Below are 19,103 nucleotides of genomic sequence, written 5' to 3'. Positions count from 1 at the left end.
TCTTCTCTTCTCTTCTCTTCTCTTCTCTTCTCTTCTCTTCTCTTCCCTTCTCTTCCCTTCTCTCTCACTCTCTCTTCTTCTCTACCCCCCTCTCTCATCAGTTGTGAGGTTTGAACTCTGGGCCTGTGGGCACTGTCCCTGGGCTCTTCAGCTCAAGGTGAGTGCTCTACCACTTGAGCCACAGTGCTACTTCTGGCTTTTTGGTGGTCTCACAAACTTTCCTGCCTGAGCTGACTTTGAACTGTGATCCTCAGTGGCTAGAATTATAGGTGTGAGCCACCAGCACCTGGCTCTTCTCTCTTTTTTATACTTACCTTTGGGTTCCTGTTTAAAGTATCAGAAACAGCATCTTATTAATACTCTTAAGAGAAAACAGTTTTCAATACTTGGAGTTCCTCCTTTAAACTGATACGAAAATAATAAAAGTACAATAATATCACAATGTTCTTGGATAGGTATGTACTCTAAATATACGTTGAATTTTCCATTCCTTGCCAGATACTTAGGAATTTATAAGTATTCAGAATTTAACATGTCTTTCTTTATATTGTGTTTGCCTTTTAGAGACAAACACAGATGCATTTTTTGTCAAAGCCAACTTCCTAAAAGAGGCTCATCAATAAATACCCAGTGTCTGTGCACATAGGTTGAGTAATTACTTTGTACTACACACTAAAAAATTCAATGGAAGGAGAATGGAATGACCTTGGACATTATGTGCAATCTTTAATTGAACTCTAAGCTAGCCCTTGAGATTTTTATGCAGTCAACACTAGAAAGGTCAATGGGATCCCAATAAATCCTCTTGAAATTGTTGGTTCATTTGAAAATGCTAAGGTTCAGTGAAAATTGATTCAACTTCTCTGTAATCCAATATGAAAAAAAGAAAAGTCACTTTTTTCTTTACAAAAGAAATAACATTTTCAATGAAAATAAACGAATGAGCACACTAGAGATTGACAAAAGTTCTCATTTATTTTGTTAACATTTCTCTCCCTCTTTCTGTTTCTCTCTCTTTATCACCTTCTCTCTCTTTCTCATTTTATGGAAGTATTGGGGTTTGAACACTTGCTCAGCATGTGCCACTGTTGCTCCTCTACCACTTGAGTCAGACTGCCAGCTCTGCTTTTGGATGGTTATTTTCAAGTCAGAGTCTAGCTAATTATTCTGCCTAGGCTGGCTTTGAATAGCAGTATTCCAGATCTCACCCTCTTGAGTAGCTAAGATTAAGATATTACTGATGCCTACCTTTATCTTTAACCATTATTTTTTTATCAGAAAATAAAAATATCTCAAGAACTTATTCTTTTAAATTAGGATAACTAATAATGTTTTATATAAAACAAATAGAATACTAAATCATAGTCCTCCTGTCTAATTCACCATCTATTAACGACCTTTCTACTCTCCATTAGACTCACTTTAAAATGTCACTGAGCATAATGTCCTCAGTCTATCCCTGTTGTCATGAGCCACAGAATTTCCTCCCTCCCCATTCCTGAAGCTGACCTCAGGGCATAGGTGCTGTTTCTGAGACTCTTTAAGCTCAAAGCCAGAGCTCTACCACTTGAGTCATAGCACCACTTTCATCTTTTTCTGAGTAGTTTATTGGAGATAAGAGTCTCATGGACTATTCTGCCTGGGGAGCCTTGCAACCTCCATCCTCAAATCTCAACCTCCTGAGTAGCTAGGATTACAAGTGTGAGCACTGGTACCCAGCTAGAATTTCCTTCTTTGTAAAGTGTTTATTGCATTCCATTATGTATACAGACCAAATTTTATTTTATCTATTTATCCATTGAGAGGCATCTAAAATGGGTATATTACAGAGTTATTGTAAATAGTGAGGAATGTAGGAGTCCCTTTGAGACACCACTACCATGTTTGGACCCAGAATTGAGATTAGTAGGTCTTGAATAAAACATTTTAGATTATGTTATTTCTTTGTCCCTGACTTTTGTTTTCATTTTTATTTAAAAATAATAAAAATGTTTTGTTTGCACAAAATTCTATAAATAATGGCTTCCTGTTTCATTTTACTATTCCCATTTTAACATTTAAATATACATATTTCCTGTACATCTTCCATGCATTAAGGACCTGCATAAAAGTAAGGGCATGGATCCAAAAGTTTGGTAAGAAAAGAAGTATATCCAAATAATTTTAGTAGGTGTGGGTTTTCTTCCTTTCTGAATGTTTCTCAAATGTGAATTTGAACAAAAAGAGTCTTGAATTATTCAGTATTTCTCTGTGTTTGCTTAGTAGAGTTAGTACCTGTTCATAATTGAGGAAAACTCTCCCATGAAGGGTTAAGGATAGTAGAATGTGGTAGTTTTAATTAAACTATGAAAATGCTGAAATTCAAGTTTTGCAATGGTTCAAAACTAGATAAGCACATTTTATGCAAACATTGTGCTTGTTTGCACTCAGAATAAACCTTTGGGTAAAATTGTTCCACATTCTAAAGAATACAACATATTTCACATTTTAAAGTAATGTTATTTATTTGAAAGTCAATTTGTCAACACAAAATGTTATACTTAATACAGAAGTTGCAACTAAAATTGGAATGGATTCTCTCTCACAAAATTATTTGTCCAAGAAACAGAATTTAATAAGAAATTCTGAATTTTCAAAAATCCTTCTTCAGTGGAAATATAATTTTAGAAAGGAATAAATGTATTATTAAAATTAAAGAGACAAATTTAGTGATATTAAAACATATACTTAAAATTTTCTAGAAATTAGTGGATTTTGTTAATGGCAAACAAAATCTACTGCTGTTAATTGTATTATTTATTTATTTATTTAGTATTTTTCGTGCAGTTTTTTGAACCCAAGACCTCAATCTGACTAACATGCGATCTATCCCTGGGCTGCATTCCCAGCTCCTGTTTATTAAAATTATTTTTGTCATTCATTTCCAAGCATATTTTGAACTAAATGAAAAATCTATACTTATATTTAATTATTTAAATATACATTGAAATGTTTGTCATTTAATTTATACTCAGTAATGTATTTTAAAACCACTTAAACCTCACAATAAGTTTATATTGCCCATTTTTCTCAACTGCTTTGGAAACTCTAGAACTGGTCTAACTATAATTTTGTACATCCTACTCCCTAAAAATCTGCAATCTGTGATAGGTAAAAGGATGGTTTGATAAACAGATTCAGAATCCCACCTCATGTCTATTTATCAGCATCGCTGGAAACATGTTCCATCAATCTGGTTTTTCATAAGCCACTAATTTATTTTGTAAGGCTTGAAAAACCAGGTTATTGGTTTTGGTTTTCTTTTTCTTTTTGGTTTTTCAGTTACGGTGGTGGTGATGGTGGTGGGTTATTTTTTGTTTTGCTTTGGGTTTAGAATGTTTGTATGTTGTATATGATTGTGTGTGTGTGTGTGTGTGTGTGTGTGTGTGTGTGTGTGTGTGCAAACGCATGCTATTCCTGAGCTTTTAAATGTTGTATTTATTTTTAACTTTTTGATGGTTAAGTGGAGAAAAGAATCTCAAAAACTTTTTGCCCAGAAAGACTTGGAGCCATGATCATGAGATCTTAGCCTTCTGAGTAGCCAGGATTACAGACATTGGCCAGCAGTGTCTAGAAGAGAAACTAATTAAAAGGTGAAAAGCCAGTAGGTCCTAATATTTTCAACATTGGCCATCTCTAGGTTCTGCCTTACACCAGGAGAACATGTTTAATACTTTCAGCTTTTAGCAAAAGTAATTGTAGGGTCAAGAGAAAAGATAAAGCCAGAGAGCCCATCCAAAGACAACAAATATTCATGAGTCCAAGAGAAAGACAGAAATTACTCTATGTTCCTTCATTCTTTTCTTTTGTTAGAGGACGAGAATAGGATATTTCAAGAAAAGAAAAAGCTTATCTAAATCATTTTCCTTATCCTGTCTCAATTACCCCCATTAAACACTATTTTTATTTTAATGTATCCCTTCATTATCTGTAAGTTGTTGTACAAAGGCGTTTTAATTCAACATATTAGTTTATGAATAAACATCCAAAAAACTAGGTGATTAAAAATAAAATGTCCAAAGAAAAAGCAAAAGGGAAAGAGAAAGGAAAAGAACAAAGAAAAAGGGAAAGATGGAAAGAGAGAGAGAGACAAAAAAGAAAGCAAGCAAACAAGCAAGGAAGGAAGGAAGGAAGGGGAAAGGAAAGGGAAAGAAAGAAAGAAAGAAAGAAAGAAAGAAAGAAAGAAAGAAAGAAAGAAAGAAAGAAAGAAAGAAAGAAGAAAGGAAGGAAGGAAGGAAGGAAGGAAGGAAGGAAGGAAGGAGGGAAGGAAGGAGGGAAGGAAGGAGGGAAGAAAAGAAGAAAGAAAGAAAGAAAGGAAGAAAGAAAGGAAGAAAGGAAGAAAGGAAAACTATCAACTGACCTTTGTCTGTCTTCCATCTCTGATCTCAGAAGACATCTCTCCCTATGTGTGAAGGATGATTGCTGCAAGAGCATTTTATAGCAATTTAATTCCTATCTCTGATTTTGGGATCTTTCCAGAGAGGGCTCTAACATGTATGATCAGAAATGTAAGCACCATGTAAGTATGACATGCATAACAGGTTATTGGCTGTAGCTACTAGATCTCAACTTTTTTTTGACAGTTTCTATTTTTTAATTTAAATTTTATTGTCAGGGTAATGTACAGAGGGGTTACAGTTACATAAGTTAGGTAACAATTACATTTCTTGTCTAACTTGTTACCCCCTCCTTTTATTCCCTCCCTCCTTACCCATCCCCTCCCCAAGTTGTACAGATCATTTCCAACATATTGTCTGTGAGTTTCTCTGTTCCTTTGTCTCACCATTTTGTTGTTCCCCTTTCCTTCCCTAGTTCAGATAAACATATACAATACCCAGGGTACCAAAATTGAATACAGAGACAACAGGGGATAAACCATAGGGGGCAAAACACAAGAAGAAAAAGAAATCACATATACATTAAAAACAACAACAACAAAGAAAAACTTCTTGTGTCCATGTCTTAGCGTTCTTTTCACTTAACATCATCTTATATGGTCATATATTCATAGCTATTGAGCTATTCTGTTCATCTGCTAAGATTGTCCTAGATGTATACTAATTATTACAAATAATGGAGACCATGGTACCTATGTTTCTTTGGGTCTGGCTTCATTCACTTAATATGATACTGGAGGGAATGTGGCCAAAAGGGAACACTACTACACTGCTGGTGGGAGTGTGAACTTGTTCAACCACTTTGGAAAGCAGTATGAAGGTTCCTCAAAAGACTCCATATAGAGCTCCCCTATGACCCAGCAATCCCACTTCTGTGCATTTACCTAAATGACCACAAACAAGGCCACACTAAAGCTACCAGCACAACTAGGTTTATGCAGCATTATTTAGCATAGCTAAGTTATGGAACTAACCCAGATTCCCCTCAGTAGATGAATTGATCAAGAAAATGTGATATGCTTTCATTAGAAAGAATAACACTACCCCATTGGTAAGGAAATGGAAGGAACTGGAAAAAATTATATTAAGTGAAGTAGGTCTCATTTTTACAAACCACCCCCCAAACACAGACATATCAAACCTCATTTAAATCCTTAGCAGTGCAAGTTAAAAATAGTCATTTTGAACCAAAACATTATTTGGCAAACTATAACCCATTATTGAGTGGAATTTGTACAACAGAAATTATATGACTACCTATGGTGAGAACAATCTTGACTTTACTACTTAATCTGCTAGATCTCAAAGTTTTATCACTGGCTTTAGTGCACAAGATTTGTGTTCTCTAAACATCTAAGCAAAAACAATTGTGATTTGTTTTCTCCAACATTTGTTAGAAAAACATATATTCTGTAAAAGATTTTCTGTATGTGCACTAAAGAATACACATTTTATTCTTGAGTTAATCAGGAATAGACAACCACAAATGTCTGGGAAGAACCCCTTGAATTATAACAAGATGGTACATAAGACAGTAAAGCTATATTAAGTGTTTTCACTGAATAAATAAGTAAATATGCATGAGTTTAAACCAATCAATTAAAACATTTTTACAACAATTTACTATCTTGTATTCCAAATGTAACTCCATTTTCAATCCTACAGACATTGGTGCTTGACAATGGCCCTCAGTGTCTTGTACAGTAATTCAGCAGAGAAAGGTCTGTCTCATCCAGGACCACACTTCATCAACAGGCCAACTCAGCTGTTTCCCAGCCTCTGCAGCAACACATTCACTTTCACCATAGCAGTCCGCAGAGATTATCCAAAACAGCTGAGGAGGAGGTAAAGGAAGGGAATCCAGAGACTATCAGATTCGAAAATGAATATCAACAAGAAACACAGAAGATAGTAGAAATCATAGACTTCTCCATTTGTCTCATTTCTTTTTCTTTTCTTCTTTTCTTCTCCCTCTCTCTCCCTCTTTTTTTCTCTCCCCTCTCTCTTCCCTTTTGTCTTTCCCCCTCCCTTCCCTTCCCTCCCTCCCTCCCTCCCTCCCTCCCTCCCTCCCTCCCTTCCTTCCTTCCTTCCTTCCTTCCTTCCTTCCTTCCTTCCTTCCTTCCTTCCTTCCTTCCTTCCTCCCTTCCTTCCTCCCTTCCTTCCTTTTGTCCTTTCTTTCCCTGCTTATGGACAAAGTAAAATGACTCTTAAATCATCTAGTCCCAAATATGTCTCACAATCTTTCTTCCTGATCTGGCTTTATGCTTCTAGGTCCAGGATTTTTTCTTTTCTTTTTTTGGGGGGTGCGGGGAGCAATCCTGGGCTTGAACTTTGGGCCTGGGCACTGTCCCTGTGCTTCTTGATGCTTAAGGCTAGAGCTCTACCATTTGAGCCACAGCACCAGTTCCAGTTTATATGGTACTGAGGAATCGAACCCAGGGCTTCATGCATGTTAGGCAAGCATTCTACCACATTCTACTACATTTCCAGCCCTGGTCCAGGATTATTATTTAATGTTTTAGGTAATATGAATCGAAAAACCAACATTTTTGCATTGTAAGTGATTTTCTTTTCTTTTTTGTATGAGAGAGACAAAGACAAAGACAGAGAGAGACAATGAGAGAGAGAACTATGTATGGATCACATTAGGTGAGGGAGTGGGACAGAGTAGGGCTCTACAATCAACCATGCTGGCTTCCTGTTCTACTGTATCACTCACAAAATGGATAAACATGGACAAATCATGTGATCACTTTGTACTTCAAATCCCTCATTCTCTGTATTCTATGTAACCCTCAGATATAAATAGGAATAAAGTCACCTTGTAGACATTCTCATGGGTATGAGAATATATGACTGTAGCTGTAAATATAGAGCTATTATATATAGGTATAGATATTAATATATATGTTGCACGCATGCATATGTGTGCATGTGTATAAATGTGTATATATATATATATGTGTGTGTGAATATATATTTATATGCATTCCTTAATTACCTGTTCTTTATAATACAGACATCAATATATACCCTTAAAGTACATTATGCAGTGAGTATTGTTTTATTATTTTATCATCAGCTGCTATCATTCAGAGAGTTTCAGGCTCTTCTCATGACCATGAGATTTACAGTTTCCAGTCCTCTGCTTACCCAACCTGCCTCCTGCACATCCTCTGTCTTCTTTCACACTTCCTGTCACTCTGTTCCACTATAGATTACTTTTTACTCCCAAACTGTATTATCCCTGCCATGCTTATCTTAGTTCATGCAGAACTGCCTGATTATCCTTCAGCCTTCACCTTGTACTGCACATTTTCTATTAAACCCTGACAAGTAAAATGGAATGCCGTTACATCTGTGTCCCCAGCTGGACATTTTGAACAAAGTTCCTCTTCGCTCTTTCTCTCCTTATACTGTACTCTTATACTGTGAACCTTTCATGGGCAGAGAAAATGTGTCAGAAAACTGCTCTCTGTGACATAGTAGACATTTAGAAATTTTCTATTGATCTAAAAGGATCCTGAAGTCCAATCTAGCAATTCTGAAGTTTTAAAATTGTATTAAACAAGAAATGTACTCAAGACCTGACTTACATAACCCCTAACTGTAACCCCTTTATGATAATTTTTTCAATGTATTTAAACTATAGTCATAGTAATTGCCCCTTTGATCTCTTTTGGCAGCAAATTTATTTGCTTCACTCCATATAGTAATTCTTATTATTTGTCTAAAATTCTGTGTACTTTAAACATAGCTGCTGAACTAAACTAATGAGCATGTTCTTATTAATGAAAGTAAGTTTTGAATATATTTAAGATGCTTCTACCAAGATTATTTGATATGCTATAATTTTTTATTTTATGATTGATGTTCCATCTTTCTATTCCCCTGTTCTTTGCATTATATGTCAGATATTTGTTGTAATTAATCATTTATAGCATATTTGGTCAACTAGTCTGATAGTAATTGAAAGAAAATTATGTAAAAATGATGTGTGTCTGTATTTTCCCCCCATGGTCAGTTTTACCCAAATTAAATGAACTATCCTGCATAAGACCTGATTTCTACATAGGTCCCATGGTTTCCCTTATTTGCAATATCTAGTATATGTACGAGTCAAGCAGAAAAGGTCAGATAATGTGATGTTAGGAAAATGAACCCTTAGATATGTATTTAAATGTTTTTTTCTTTCATGAATTTGTTTCTAACGCATTTATAATATTATCTCTTTGTTGCTTTGTATGTCCCTCCCCCACAGTATAACCCCTGCTTTCACTATATTTGATGTTGGTATAATTTGTGGAGGAGAAGGGGAAAAACAAGTCGTTTAAGAATACTGGTGGACCCGTTGCAACAAGAAGTACAAGCTGTCATGTCGAAAACAAACTTTACAACTTTGGTGGGGGGGGGGGGATTGGGTGGGGGGAACGGGAGGAGGCTGGGAAGGGATGTGAAGAGTAAACAAAGGAGGAGGCTTCAATGCTTGATAAGAAATGTACTCATTATCTTGCCCATGTAATTGTAACCCCTCTGTACAGTATGTTCACAATAAAAAAAAGACCTGATTTCTAGAATGGATCAAGAAGATGTGGTATACATACACAATGGATTTGTATGCCCATCAGAAAGAATGATATTGTCCCATTCATAAAGAAATGGAAACTTGGAAAAAATAATAGTAAACAAAGAAATCCAGGCCCAAAGAAATATAGGTTTCATGATTTCCCTCATTTGTAATAATTAGACTACATCTATGATATTCTTAGCACAGGATCACAATAGCCCAATCGCTAGAACCATATATACATAGAACTATATATAATTAAATGTATAAAAATGGATTCCAAGAATTGGAAGACGAGGCTTTTATTATGTCCTGTATTCAGTTATTTCTGCTTTTCTTTGTGTTTTAGTTTTATGTACCCTTTTTCTTGTATATAAGCTTATCTGATCCATGGAAGGGAAAAGGAATCACAAAAATAGCAGGATAAAGGATGAACTAATGCAACAATGATACCCACTAGACACTGTTGGAAATGAATTTTACAAGATAGGGAGGGCATGGGGAGTGGTAAGCAGGAGAAATGAGGGAGAGGGTAGCAGTGTTTACAAAGAAATATACTCTATTCATTTCCCTACTTATATAACTGCACACCCCTCTTTATCACCTTTACAATAAATAAATAAAAACTCTTCAAGCCTTCAAGGCAAAATAACTCAAACATAGAATGTAAATTATGATTTATACCTTAAACTAAATCCCCTCATGCTGCTGTAAGTGTAATGAAAATTTTATTTGATGAAAAAGATTACGTTTATGAGCCTTCTTTTCCAAGAAGAATATATGACAATCAAATTTAACATATATTTGTTTCATTAAAATGAGAAATTTTATTGAAGACTTTTAATTAAAAAGACCTGATTCTATTACTCAAATTAACTTTGCTACAAAAGGAATTTTATAATGATCTTTCAAGATTTAGGTTCATATATGAAATGATAAAATTAATCAATCAGAATCATATACTTTATTCAAATATATCATCAAATTTAAACATATTTGCTATCACAACTGCCAGCAATGTAAAAACCATCCTCTTTCAACTCAACTACTAAAACAGCCTTTGGTCTGAATATTGTCTTCCCTTTAACACCTACAGATCATTTAAATGATCCTTTAAATGGTAATTACAGCATCATATTCTTTTTTTTTTTAATCTGTAGTTCTTATAGTGGTCACTCTGCTCTGGATCATTATCCATGTTGCATCATAGCCAAAGATCATACTTCCCTAATACTGTGTACTGAGTGTTGGCATGGTATTAATCACTGTAGTATTCTCTCATCAGAATTACAGATAAGGAACTGAACATCCCTTAATTAGACATTCTTTTCCTTCCTCCTCTCCTTCTTTTCTTCCTATCTTCCTTTATTCCCTTCATCTTTCTTTCTTCTTTTTTCTTCTTTGTCTCTTTATCTTTCTCACTTTTTCTACTTGTCTCTTTTTCTTCTTCTCTTTTTTCCTTCCTTCCTTCCTTCCTTCCTTCCTTCCTTCCTTCCTTCCTTCCTTCCTTCCTTCTTTCCTTCCATCCTTTATTTCTTGTGCCACTACTAGGGCATGAATTCAGCACCTTCAGCTCTCAGTACTGCTCCTTTGCTAACTGTTCAAGGTCTACAACTAGAGCCACACCTCCCATTCCCTAATTAGGCATTTCTAAAGCTACTACTCCTTTCTCTATATGTAAATGTTTTAATCCTTATGTCAGGAATTATAAACAATATATCACATACTTTGTATACAAAGAATCATATTTGAGGATTTGCTCATGTTATAGACCTTAGCACAGATAGACATAGTTTCAACAAAGAAATTTTACTACCTACAAAACATTTCACTCATTTTCTAATCTGGAGCTTTAACACTCCTGTAAGTAGATCTGTAGGCATAAACAGTCTTGTGAATAAAACCCAAGATGCCATGTGCAAATGAAAACTATAATCAGTAATAGGAGACACTTTGAAGTTATCTGGATGTAACCACCAGCCACATACATTCCATTCCATTCTCCAAATATCAGTTAGTTCTTTGAATTATCAAAAGCTCAAAATATGAGGAAAGCAAAACCTACCTTTTGGTATTGACTATATGATAATTTCACACCCTTACAAAACACTAGATAATGTTACAAAACATAAACAAAGTTATATATTTAGATCATTTTGTATATTTGAAAGAGAACAATCAGATGCAATTTTTACATCATAACACTTCTATTTTCCCAAGACAGTATTTTTTCAACGATGTTTAAAACTAATAAGTGTGTGTATGTATGTATGTATGTGTAATTTATGGGAGGGTATTACTAAATTGGTTGGAAAATTAATTTCATTCTCTACTGAGCATAATCCAAGGTTAAGTGTAAACTCACCAAAAATTACTTTAAAATTTACTGATTTAAGGATGAAAAAATTTCAGCTGTTTGGGGTTCATAGAATTGCAACAAAGGTAGGTGTGTGTGTGTGTGTGTGTGTGTGTGTGTGTGTGTGTGTGTGTGTGTGTGTATTAAATGTGGGGCAGATAACAGATACATTTGGAAACTTCCAGCTACATGTGACTGAATGTAGTCTGCTCTAGAGAGAAAACACATTCTGGGCAGGAAATAGATGCATATAACACAGTTTTAAGGGGTAATGTCTTAGAGGGGAAATAGATCTGCTCTCTATTTTAATTTATGTTATTTTCTAATTTAAATTTGGTCCTATCTGTGATGATGAATGTCAATGTACTTATTTTTCATTTTATATTAAATCGAAGCATCATTTATTATAGAATAGATAATTCAAGGAAATCTGAAAATGCTTTCATTTGGACTAATTATGCATATTGACTGCCACATACCAACATAAAATTATAGATATTTAGGCAAGTAATTTAATTATTTAATCTTTATTTTCCTAAGTGTCCACATAATTTTAAATGTCCAGACAATTCTGTAACTTTGTTTTACTTAATTTTGTTTCTATAAGTGAAAACCATGAAAATAGACAGCATAAAATGTATTTGAATGTTATGAGTAATTTAGATTTTTGATTACAACATTGACTAATTTTTTAGACAAGGTCTAATTACATAGCCTAAGCTGGCCTTAAAGTCATAATCCTCTTGCCTTAGCCTACTAAATGCTGGAATTACTGATGTACATCACCATGTATAACTTTACCTTTTTAATATTGCCTTTAGTATATATATTTTCCTAAAAATTGAAAAAAATCATAAATGAATGAAAAACAGGTAAAAATAATGCCTACAAAAATTTTCAAGTTTGCAAAATGTGTATTTACTTTAGGTCTGTTGTTGTTATTATTTAGTTACTATTCTAATATACATAGCATATTTAGCTAATGTATTTCTTTATTTCTTTCCTAACAGGTTTAGAATGTAAAACCTCAAAGATTTGGCAACACAGAGGAGTAGTTTAACAACCGTCTCTGTGCTTTCCATGATATGTCCTCTGTATTGTGAGTATTTGCTTTCTTAAGCCAACTTGCTTGTGGGGAAATAAAGCAATCATTTAAGAACTTACAAATAACAGGATGTTTCTGAAAATTACAAGGTGAAGTTCAGCAGAGATATAGAAAAATTTATAAAATTGCCTAATCTTGAAGTCAAGGTCCAGAAATTTAGTTTAATTCTGTACTTAAAGCTTCAAAAATTGTCCATCATGATCAGATGATAACATACTAAAATGTAATTAGTACTCACAAGTCTTGCACTTAAATTTCTTGAGATTTCCATATCATTTGTTAGTTTTCTAGAAAAATATAAGCATGCAAAGGCATACAAATTTAGTATTTAAAATTCCTAAATGTCCTCTTTTTTACTTCTTTACTTCTTGTTTATTCACCTTCCTGCCTACCTGCCTGCCTCTTGCCTTTCTTCTTTCATTCCTTCCTTACTTCACTTATTTCTCTTTTCCCTTCATTTCTTCCTGTCTTTCTTCTAAAGTATCTTTTCAAACTATAATTGGTTCTGTACTATTAAGCTTATGTCAGCTTCTTCCAATATTTGTTATATATATATATATATATATTAATTATGCTTTGAAGTAAGTTTAACTTTGCTTAGGTAATATGTATACCAAGTTATTTATATGTTACTTATAATTGATCGAATATGATTTTATAATTATTACATCTAGTTATTATATATTAGCAATTAATTTTAATTATATACTATCAACACATAAATTATGGTCTGTAATTATGTATACAAACAGTAGGTCAAAAAATCTGAAATGTGTGCTTGGCAGAGACATATTCATATTACTGAAAAACAATGAAAGAGATTAAGACTGGACACAATGCATTGGTTTTGAATGAAGAATTACTGATACTTTAGTCATAGTGAAATAATAAATTTTTGAGGAGACAAAAACACATACTCTGCCTTGAACATTAATCAAGGACATATTCTATGTTATGTGTCAATTTAAAAATAAAAATAACAGTTTTTAGGAGCAAACAGATAAGAAAAAAAGAAATGCTAAGCCTTAAGTACCAAATCATAAGAACAGCAAACAGCAAAGAGACAGCCAAGTCATTTTGCCTCAAAGACAAGTAACTATGAAGCAGAATCTTTTAATTATAAATATTTACTATTTATTACATGGTTGGGGGAATCCCTAAACACTTGGAAGAACCAAGTTGCACCTAGAATTCTTTATTCTTGATTCTCTCAGACATTTTCCTGCTGGAGCTTCTGCTTGAGGATATATAAGCTATTATCAACAAACAAGCCAAGAGGAGAATCTCAGGATAACATGTAGTTCTATTTTTACTTTATTGAGGAATTTCCATACCAATGTCCACACTGGCTTCCTTAATTAACCTTCACACCAAGCGTGTAAAACTTTTTTATCCCTGCATCCTTGACAGTATTTGTTCTTGCTTGTACTCTTGATGATGGCCATTCTGATAGCAGTGAGAATAAATTTTCTTTTGTGGCCAAGGCTGTTGAACACATTCATTTATTGGCCATTTTACTTTATTCAAGTTTTTGTGCAATTCATTTTCCCATTTAATTGGATTTTGGTTTTTCAGAAGTTTACTTTTGAGAGTTCTTTTTATTTTATGGTTGTTAATCCTGTGTCAGATAGAAAATTTTTTCTCTTCCCATTTTGTCTCTTCACTCTAGTGACTTGTTAAAACTCTTACTGTTTAATCAAAATTGTGGTTTAGTTTTAATCCTTGTGTAGTTCATTTGTTTCAACATACTTTGGTAATGCCAACTTTAGGTTATATACACATATAGGCAACTGGTGAAGCATTGTTAGTTCCTCACTTCAATTTAAAAATAGCCATATTTTAAGAGTAAAATCAATAATGTGGCCAGAATTGTCTATAAAAGCAGGATAAGAATTGCCCACTTTATATGACATAATAATACAATGTATTTTAAGTATTATTCATGTTTTAGAACCTTTATTAGTTATATAATTCTACAGCAGGGAGATTATATGTTATTTATTTTTACGCCCAAAGGCTCACTTTAAATACCTATTTTTTGTTGAATTTCCACTGGGCTACTATATTAAAAATCATTCTTGCTAATGAATATGCATTATATGAGATCCCAAAATGTTTTTACTTTAGGAACATCTAATAGGATATATGAGAACCCTTCAAAATCATAAAATGGGAAGTAATTTCTTTTTTACTTATGAGATGATCATTTATCTTACCAAACCATTGACCCTATCTTTCCTTAGAAAACAATCATTCCTGGTATAATTTTGTTCAACTGACACCCATTATTTGAAAATAAATGGATTCAATTTATGAAGCAAAGCTTACCCACGTGTGGGATGTGGGATATTTTTTTTCCTTTAATCTCTGCATTAATTTATTGTTATCTCCTGCAATTCCTTTATGTTAGAGTGATCTCATAATGCACAGTCCATATATGTAGAATATATATAGTATACCCTCACTTATCAATAAATCAAGCTTTCTACCTATTGCTTTCCAATTTATAGTGCCAATTTTTATTGGAGTTTATTGTCTTAGGTAATTTGAATGTACTTTTATTAGGCTATTTGAAAGTCGTCTTGGATGTGCAAAGAGTATAAGCAATGATGGTCTCTATAACAGGATGGTCTCTATCTTCGAATTATAATAACAATAAACATAGGAGGCACACACACACACAAAATCAGTTTGGTCTGTCCCATGTTTAAATTTCATTTAATTTCAGCTGTATATGCTCTGAAAACAATACCCTCCACTCTCCTTCCTTACCGCATACAATTTTTTGAGTTGTTACTGATTTTTTCCCCATTAGAACTCTTGTTTCTACAGTAAGGCTTATTTCATTTTATTTATTTTTATTGTTTCATTTACGAGGTCATTCAAATGTATTCTTTTGTGTTATTATGAAGGCATTTCTCTTTTGAACTAAGCTGACCTTGTATTCTGCTAGCAAATAAAAGGTGCTTAACATATTCATAGTACTGAATTTCTAAACAAAATACCTTGGAACCCATTTTTTTTCAGTCAGGGCAAATGTGTTTAAGAGTAGCCAGGGCAGGACTGCAAATCTAAGGGCTTCAGGGTCCCAGTGTTTGTGTGAGCATTCTTTATACAGTAGGAAGTGGTCCTTGACTAGAGGACATGGAACTTTATGAGGGTAGACTATGGATGAGAAGAAAAGACTATAATGAATAGATTAAAGATTCACAAGTTACATCAATTAGATAAAAAAAAGAGCTGTTTCCTAATGAAGAAAGAAAAGATGGAAGAAGAATGAAACCTGGTGTGAATGCTAATGTCTCATTAATTATACCACTTACCATGCTCTTGGAGAATTCACTTTGAATGCTTCAGTAACACAGTAACTAGGACTCCATGAATTGCTTGAAAAAATACATAGGCACCGATGCCTTGAGAAAATGCCTCTCAGGATGGCAGATATCTTGGTTCTTGGACATCAAAGTAGCATTCAGGTTCACTGTGGTTAAGGAGCCTGTGCAAACATTTCAGACACATCAGTTGTTACTAATCTGGGTACCCAGCCTGAATGCACATGTTCTTTTCTAAGGGATTCAAAATAATTGTCCTCTAAGGGAAATATTCTAAAGTATTCTTTTATAAACAATTGTAATTGAACTATATGCACATGCCTTCAAACTTAGAAAAAGCAGTCATCCTTCTGGTGAATGCTAAATCTGCCTCTTACGTAGTATCAGTGTGAATCCTTGCAATTTGGCTGATCTGATTGTGCCAATACTATTCTATTGTTGTTCTGGACTCTTATTTCAGAAATTCTTCAAACTTTAATTGTCCAGTAACTCCTTTAAAGAAATTGGTGTAGCATGGCTAATACCCTTGCATGTAAAGACTGGTGAATAATAACATCAACCTCAATATATTGGACTTATAATTAGACAGGTTGGCACTCAATATTGCAAACCCTAGTCCCTGGCTAAGCAAATGAGTTATTACCATTATTTTTTTCTTCTATGAGCGGTTTCTCTTTAATTCTAAAATATCACCACAACTTATTTTTTGCACTGTAAATTTTATTAAAAAAAAAAAACACTTGTATAAAGAGAAGTGGATCCGGGTGCTAGTGGCTCACTCCTTAACTAGCTACTCAGGAGATGGAGTTCTGAGAGTCTTGGTTCAGAGCCAGCCCCAGATGATGAAACCTTGAAACTCTTCTCCAATTAGCCAGAAAGAAAATAAGGAAGTGAAATGTGACTCAAGTGATTGTGTAGCTACTTTGAGCAGAAATGCCCAGTACCAGAAAGAAAAAGATAAAACATAAAACACCGAAATAAGTAGTACATATCATGAATGACAAAACTTCCAGCTATTTACCCTTGTACAAATAACATCTGGAAAACTGTCTTGATTTTCTTACTGTTCAACGTTGTTTTCCTTGTTTCCATACCTACACTTTAATTATCCGTGAACACAGACTAGTAAGCTATGCACACAAGTGCAGAGATGGTACACTCCCTCCTCCAATTCCCTTTGTTTCAAATCATTCTTCAGCTTTTGAACTCTAAGAGGGAAGTCAAACATTTCTTCCAAAATTCCTTCCTCTGAAGAAGAAGTTCTAGGAGGACAGCATATTTTCATTCCACTGCTCTGGATGAGCAGATATGTGTGTTCCTTAATTCCCTGAGGAATTGCTGCTGTTACACATTCATCCCCTAATTCTCCTGGGAGTCATGCTCAGGAATCCTTCCAGGATATCAAGGCTGAGAAAAGGGTTCCAATTAATTTGCAGCTATCATGGAAACTACCAAAGCCATCTTTCTCCTCCACCTTATTACACAGAAAATGTCTCATTGTTCTCAAGTAACTACTTCTCTGTTATATGGGAATGAGGAAGGGAAGTGATTGAAAATGTACTGAATTGCCTAGAACAGGTCAATAAACAATGGGAATCATTGTTTTTTTTTTTTACTGCCACCATGATCATATGAAGAGTGTATTATTGCAGTCTTCATGTCTTATATGAACAAGTCTCTGAAGTTCAATTTCCCAGAATCTCTCTGAAATCCAACAGCAGCAAACAGAGCCATTTATCATTTCTATTTCTCTCCATCCTTTCTAACAAAACACCATGTTGCCCATGATGACTGTTTTCCCAAGTTTATATTGACATCACTTGATTTTTGGAACAAGTAGAAAACCTACATGATGTTACTTGCTGACACCACAGGAACCTACAAAATTCATCTTTCTTCTTTACCCTATTACTCAAAAAAAGTTTTATCTCAACTAAAGCATGTTCTAGAATTCCTAACATTTTAGATGTCATTTCCTCCTCTTGGAAAAACAAATATTAAATTAAAAATAGAAATGTACCCAGAAACATAAATGTATGGTTGGTTCCTATAATCTTAGAATTGGGGGACAGAGTTAGGAGCATTATGAATTCTAGGTGAGCCTGAGCTTATTAGTAGAACCTGTCTTCTAAGAACCCAAGTGGTCAACTAACAGTAAGCTTACTTAATATGCACAAAAGAGGAGGAAGAGGAGTAAGAGGAGCACCAGGGGGAGGAAGAGGAAAAAAAGAGGAGGGAGGGAGAGAAGGGGAAGAGAAAGGAAAAGAATATATAAAAGTCATATATTATATTTAGCAGGGGTCTAATGGCTCACATCTATAATCCTAATTATTCAAAAAGCTGAGATCTGAGACTCATGGCTTGAAACCAGTCTAGGCAGGAAAGTCCTTGAGACTCATTTACAATGCACCACCAAAAAGCTGGAAGTGGAGCTGTGATTCAAATGGTACAAAGCTAGCCTTGAACAAAACAAAAGCAAAGGGATGGTGCCCGAGCCTTGAGTTCTAGACACACACACACACACACACACACACACACACACACACACACACACACACACACACACAAACACACACACACACACAAAACACAATGTTTCAAGTAAGAAAATACATTAATATTCAACATAATGCTAGACAATTAAGTGATTTTTAAAGTTTTAAGAACTTACATTTTTGCCATTTCTTACCTAACACGCAATTACAAGTCTGAAAATGAGCTAATGTAAGCTCCTCCTACCCTAGACAGGAGGTATAATATTGGAGAATATCTTCACAGATTTTTTCCACAATGAAGCTTCCAGCTGTTTGGGATTAGGCCCTCAAGAAGGAGGAATGATGGAGCTGTGTTAGCCTGATGGAGCTGTGTTAGGCTGACTACCTTTGCCTGCCATTTACTTTATTCAATTTTACTTTATTTTGTGTGTTTTGGTGACTTACAGATTCATTTTAATGAGAAAATATTTTGTGTGTATATCTTGAGATACCTTAAAAGATACTTTAAAATTTAAAAGGTATTGTCAATTGCCATACCCTGACAAATTTCATATAGAAAAATTGCCTTAAGTAAAAATCTTTTCCTCATTCCTAAAATTCAAAACAGAAATGCAAAACAATACATTTAAAAAATCATACTATTTGGTTCAGAACACTTTTTTAGTATTCTTGCACATCTAGAAAGTTTAAGGACTCTGTGTGTGTGTGTGTGTGTGTGTGTGTGTGTGTGTGTGTGTGTGTGTGCGCATGCACATGCATGCATGCTTGCTCTCCCACTCAGATACTAAATGATGTAGCCGAGTCAAAACTTT

At 34.3% G+C, this 19,103-nt stretch overlaps 1 protein-coding gene across 6 annotated transcripts in view; it reads left to right on the top strand.

The window, feature by feature from the left end:
• Positions 1-19,103, top strand: part of Fut9 (fucosyltransferase 9) — a 166,668-nt gene that overhangs the window by 75,560 nt on the left and 72,005 nt on the right. For all 6 annotated transcript variants that reach the window (XR_011369397.1, XR_011369396.1, XM_070010751.1 and 3 more), the window contains exon 2: positions 12,370-12,458. The gene's annotated coding sequence lies outside the window, so the exon portion shown is untranslated. The remainder of the gene's footprint in view (positions 1-12,369; positions 12,459-19,103) is intronic.

The sequence above is a fragment of the Dipodomys merriami genome, unplaced genomic scaffold (genome assembly GCF_024711535.1).
Source record: "Dipodomys merriami isolate MVZ:Mamm:240054 unplaced genomic scaffold, mDipMer1.0.p SCAF_8, whole genome shotgun sequence".
In the NCBI taxonomy this organism is placed as follows: domain Eukaryota; kingdom Metazoa; phylum Chordata; class Mammalia; order Rodentia; family Heteromyidae; genus Dipodomys; species Dipodomys merriami.
The sequence above is the reverse complement of the archived record's forward strand: the minus strand, read 5'-3'. Positions and strand labels throughout refer to the sequence as shown.